This window comes from Carya illinoinensis, chromosome 1 (assembly GCF_018687715.1).
Source record: "Carya illinoinensis cultivar Pawnee chromosome 1, C.illinoinensisPawnee_v1, whole genome shotgun sequence".
NCBI classification, from domain to species: domain Eukaryota; kingdom Viridiplantae; phylum Streptophyta; class Magnoliopsida; order Fagales; family Juglandaceae; genus Carya; species Carya illinoinensis.
In genome coordinates, this window is record NC_056752.1 from 11,930,695 (window position 1) to 11,937,406 (window position 6,712).

Consider the following 6,712-nt stretch of genomic DNA (forward strand, 5'->3'; position numbering starts at 1 on the left):
TGAAGTGTCTGCTCATTCTCCATTTCTGAAACGAAAAAGGTATGTATTGATGTACAGAGTGTGTTGAGGAACAGAGACAAAGGAAATAACAGACCAAGGATGATTTTTTAATGAACGAAGTAGCGATGGAAACTCTTTTTCGGACCAAAAGAAAAAGAATATTTTCTCAGTTTAAAGGATGTTTTTTAGCTTTGAATACGTGAAACAGCAAACAGAGCAAAGGAAATATAGATTGCTACCCCACTGCCAAAAAGCAAAGGGTTGGAGTCAATCTATCGATTGCTACCCCACTGCCAAAAAACAAGGAATAAAAAAAAATATGATTGTTTAATAACGAAGCATGCGTGAAAACAGCAAACAGAGCAAAGGAAATATAGATTGCTACCCCACTGCCAAAAAGCAAAGGGTTGGAGTCAATCTATCGATTGCTACTCCACTGCCAAAAAAACAAAGAAATTAAAAAAAAATTTGATATTTTAATAACGAAACATACGTGAAAACAGCAAACAGAGCAAAGGGAAATATAGATTGCTACCCCACTGCCAAAAAGCAAAGGGTTGGAGTCAATCTATCGATTGCTACCCCACTGCCAAAAAACAAAGGAATTAAAAAAAATATGATTTTTTAGTAACGAAACATACGTGAAAACGGCAAACAGAGCAAAGGAAATATAGATTGCTGGAAAAATATAGTTGCAAGTATAGTTGTGTACTAATCTGTGCACCAATATGATGTGATTGGTCAAAAAGTAGATTTGATTGAAAATAGTGTTAATTTAAATTTTAAGTATGAATAAAACAGTATTGGTACACAGATTAGTGCACAACTATACTTGTATGTAGCAAAACTCTAGATTGCTACCCCACTGCCAAAAAGCAAAGGGTTGGAATCAATCTATTCTACAGTGAAAGGGTTGCTATCCTTTTCTTTTCAAATAAATAAAATAGAAACTAAAGTAAATAATTAAATCTTTTGTTTGCATCTAAATCAATTAAGTGATAGATGCCAAACAGCATGCATGCATATTATATTAACCTATAATCATCTAGATTTTGCCTAAAATAGGTATTAGGATATATAAGATCAGAGATCATTAATTAATTAAAATGAAACTAATTAATTTCACAATTTTTTTTTATAACAATTACAAGAAAATAAGAGAATATATTTTATTCCCTAAGATCAGTAGGTACATATAATGATATAATAGTTTAACAAAACTTGTATGTTTTCTGTCCTTATAATCTTTCAACCTTCTTCTTTATTTGGGTTGAAAAAGACTTCCACTGAAAAAGTAACAGCAAGCAAGCTTGCTAGGACATTTCCAATCTTTGGGAGATCAACTGCAAATAGAAATTAAATTAAATTAAGTTTTTACATATGGATCATGGAGAATATCCCAGTATCTAGTCTCCAGATATCTCCTTGATAATGACTTTTGACTCACGATCAAGTACTTGAAGATGATCAACATGATATATCAATGGTAGATGATCAGCAGGTGATGAACTTGCATACCAGAGCCCTGAAACCATGCAAGAGTTAATACCATTAATCCACAACTATGACCCTGGAATCTTTTCTGAAAAAAAATGGAGAAACTGAGATCATGAATGGAATTACTATATCAACCAAGTCACTTATAATATATATTTCTATCAAAAGTGAGCAAGAAAACAAAAATACGCATTAATCCGCAAAGAAATAAACACTTATTCTTCTACTTTCTGCATAAGTACTCCATATCTGCAGCGTGCTCTATAAAAGGGATAGTTTTCTGAGTTGTTCATAATGGCTGGCTGCAAGAAGTCTATATAAAGAACAAGAAGAAGAAGAAGTAAAATTAGTAATTAATATTCAAAGAAATAAACCATCATGGTAACATTATTAAAGAGTCACATCCTTATCTGATTCCACAAATAATGGTAATTAGATCTTAAAGATGCCTTGCGGAGCTCCCTTCACTCCAAGTCCAAAAAGATCAAGGTAATCTCGTCTCCCAGCTCATGCAAACCCCTAGACTGCGCCCTCCATTATCAATAATAACTACTCGTCGATGAGCGTCGGCCTGCATGAGCGCGCGCGCACCCAGGGGTATTCATGAACATGGCAGCCGCAGCATACCCATAAGTCCTTTCAGTGATGGAGACAGAGCTCCATTTAGCCACACCCAATACCCTAAAAGCACTTGTGGCCTATAAATTAAAGGACCATAAAAATTATGCATATATATACATATATAGGCGGCTAATTGTCTCCATGACAAGTACTAAGTAGTATGTGTATAAGCTATGGAAAGAAGAGGTTGTGAGAGTAGGCAAGCAAGGGGTTCCCTTATATAGGCTTAGAGAATGGGACTGGATGTAATCTAGACCGCTCAATTTGGAAACGGCAATACTTGGACAAAATCTGATGAGGATTTTCTTGTCCAACATATATGGTTTTGCCGTATACATCCTCTCCTAATATATAATCATTTTCATAAAATTTACTCCGAATTCCGTTCGTGGGGGCCCAAATATATATGAGTCCAATAATTAATCCTGATATTTAGGAGTGTAATCGGTTCAGTTTGGTCTAATTTTGAACAAAATTTGATACTGAACTAGTATGTGCCAATTTTATATTTTTTAAAATCGATTATACATCTGTTACCCTCTTAAACTAGTACCTCCAGTTTTACCGGTTCCGGTCTGGTTCGGTCCAATTTTTCAATTTTAATAATATTAATATATATATTAGTATTAATTATAATGATTAGAATAACTATATATTAATATTTGTTATAGTGATTAATTTATTATAACTATATCATTGATAGTGATAGAATTCTCTATAGAACGGTTGGGCGGTTACTGTATGTTTAACAGCCTCCAAACAAAATAAGCCACATATACAATTCTACACTAGACATAATATATCTGACTTCATATGATAAAACCAATGGAAGTTCTCGGAATTTACGTTTCTTCTCGAAAATATCTCAGTGCGTGTAGATATGGTTTCTAGGTGAAGATATGCTAAAAAACCCTATACCCGAAGCAAAGAACAAGAGGAAAAGACCAAGAAGTTTCAAGACAAGCGAGGAAGTGGAGAGCCAGCAGATGACTCACATCGCTAGCAATTGAAAGAAATAGAAGGAAGACTCCATTTGTATAAAATATAATCAAACAAAGACTCCATTTTATGTGTTGAGGTCCCTAATGCCTAGCTCGCATGTACAAAGGGTATCGAATTGTACAAAATATAATCAAACAAAGACACCATTTTACGTTTCTTCATTATCTTATCCTCGAGTATGCGTGACTATAACTTGTAGGGAGATCAAGCTTCTATTATTGAAGGAGCCATTGATTTTGTGAGGGAATTGGAGAAACTTCTCTAGTGCTTAGCATTTGAAAAAAGGAAAGCTGAGCAGAGCTCACCATTTTAATGTATGGAGTTTAAATCTGGGAGAGAATTAAAAGACCATCCTAAAAGTGGAGATTCTAGCAAAACTCAATTAGATCTCCTTCAGACTGAACGGCCTGATTGTGGGTTCATATTTTTTTTAAATACTGTTGCTAGACCTTGAAAAATTCCTCAATTTTAAGACAAGAGCTTGAAATGCAACCTATCGATGCCCAATGAGACTCGGGGTCAAGGGAGCTCTTGCCAACATTTGGTTCTAGAAGAGGAGGAGGGGGTCACACAAGAAAGGTGGAGGGTAGGGGGCTTCAGTAGAAGAGGAGAAGGGGAAGGGTTGCGAAAGTTACTAGGGGGTTACCAACTGTATGCAGGGATACTAGATGTGAAATGGAAAAGTTACGTAGGAAACACTTATTGAAGGGCTGTTATTTGAAGGATATTAGACCGACCGCTGAGACGATTTTCTCTTAGGATTATTATATTATTATTTCATATATAATTATTTAGTATAGTGATTTATATATAGACTTAAAATATATTACTAATAGTAATATAGTATTAGACTATTAGTATAAGGTGATAAAATGTAAATTGTAGTTAATATACATATATATTAATATATATTAGAATTACTAATTTACTAATGTACTTATCAAAAAGAATATACTAAGAATTTATTAGGCCATAGAATGTTATTAATATATATATTTTATGATTAAAGCACATGATCAAATAAATTTTTATGTTTAAGATTAAAATTTCATGTTACAAATTATAATAACATTATCTTATATATAATTATAATTTTTATTATTATATTTATTATATATATAAATTATACATAATATAAAGAATATTAATATAATATTGTGAACGGGTCTAGTCCTGAAAAATATAGAATCAAAATCGGTCGGTTTTGGAACTAAGGGAGTAGGTCTCGGGTCAGACTGGTTCCACCAATTTGGGCCAATCCAATTGTCTGGTTAATTTTTACACTCCTACTGATATTGACCTAGAAACTAGGTAATATCTTCAACAAAGTCCTCATTGGAGTTCTATATACCTTGTGGTAAAGATGGATTTTCTATCAAAAAAGTTTAGGAAAATATTGTTCTTACTTTAAATTTTGTAATTTTCAGTAAAATATGTTAATATGGTGCATTTTAAGTGATTGTCTATATAATTAGTTGATATATAAAATCACTTAAAATGTGTTAAGTTAGTAAGTATGACTGACAATAAGATATAGAATGAAAAATACCATTATTTGACTATTAAATAAGAGTTAATAATTTGATCGTTGAATGTCCAAATAGAAGCTTTAGATTGTATTGTTGGGGTTTTAGCATTTGTATTGGAGGTTGCACAAATTATGTCTTAACAATAACAAGCATCTGAAGTGGGGCTAGGGTTCACTGTGATGAGTTGTCTTATAACATAGACGATGTTTGCTTTGAATACAAGGCTAAAAATTGCTAGGTTTTTCTTTGGCCGCTACTTTTTACCCATAAATAGATAATATGTAAAAATTATTTAGGTCATATTGTCAAATATTATTTATGTTATTGTCAAGTTTCTGAAGCGTTTGATTATTAGGAAAGTTATGATATCTTCTACGATGATCTCCTAAAAGTTCACTACGAGGTGCACCCAGAGCCATTCCCAATAAAAAATTGATTTATATAGTATTAGAGTACGCAAATTTCACCCACTCTTTCGATAAAAAGTAGGAAAAACATGAGATTCAAATGATCAAAAAACTAACTTTTACATGATGGAACTCACTTTTTTCAAAGACTCGCATGCATTGTAAGATTGTATTTAACATTAATTTTTCTAATAGTAAATTGAGTTCTTTTGGTTTGAAAAGATACTATGACAGTCTGATAATCTCTATGTTAGGAAAAACCCATGCACTACAAGGGAATCTATTTTTTGTCCCTAAAAAGTAGTAGAGACGAAAAAGTTTCACCACTATTTTGTCCCAAAAGGTTTATCCCAAAAGTTTTTGAAGATGAAATTCAAATTTCATCCTCAAAAAATACTTTTAGAGACAAAATCTGGTAGAACTAATCAAAAGTGTTCAAAAGAGATAATTGTTTTAGGACGAAACATTTTCATCCCAAAAATCCATTTGAATAGAATATTAAATGTTCGAACTTTCGGGTATCCGTTCAAAGGCAATCAAAATTTGCTTCAAACGACCCGAATTTATTTGATCATGTTTGAATGGTGGAAGTGTTCGAACAGCTTATTTATATTCGAACAAATATATTTTAGTTCAAACAAAAAGAATCTGATTGAACATGATTTATATACATTTGAATTGAAAACATTTACCTGAATGGATAGTTTAATATATTTGTTCGAATGGTGTATGGTACATTTGAACGATGACAAATGTGTTCAAACAAGCTATTATTTGTTTGAATGTTTGAACACGAGGTCTGTTCAAGCAGGAAATTAATCTGTTTGAAAAGAATTGATGGTTCTCAAACCATTGGAATGGTTTTGATTGGTTGTTTGAATGGAATTTAAAATGCTTTCAAAGAGTAATAAATTGTAATGTACCATTCAAAATGGGTATGTTATGTTCAAACGATACTCATGCTACAATGAATTGTAAATTAAAAAATGAAACAAATATTAAATATTATAATTAAAACATTACATCTGTTCAAATTTTGCATCAAGTCAGAATAATAAAAAGATAAGTAAAAAAAATAAGTTCCTAGGATTGTGGTGGCATAGTGTTTTGAGATATTATTGATTGCCATTGTGCAAACATTTTTTGAGATTAAATCTCCAGCTTTTTCTGTATGTTTTGTTCTAATCTCACCACTATATCTATTGCCTGATCTAATTGAGTATGCAACACTCTTTGCTTGGACTTTAAATGTTTGATCTAGAGCCTTGTTTCCTCTAATGCCTGAGAATTGTTATTCGATTTGACTTGAGAAGAGGATGAGGATATTGAGAAAGGTTTCATACAACATCCTAAGCCCCTTAGATATCTAGGACGTGGTCCAATAACTTGAGAAAAGACCTAAACATCGTTATAGATGATTTATCAGATGGATTCACATCTATTGTTATTTATATACATTCGAATTGAAAACATCTACCCGAACGGGTGGTTCAATATGTTTTTCTAAACAGTGTATGATATATTTGAAAGATGACAAATGTGTTCAAACAAGTTATTATCTATTTGAATGTTCAAACATAAGATCGGTTTGAACATGACATCAATATATTTGAACAAAATTGATCATTCCCAACCCATTAGAATGGTTTTGATTGG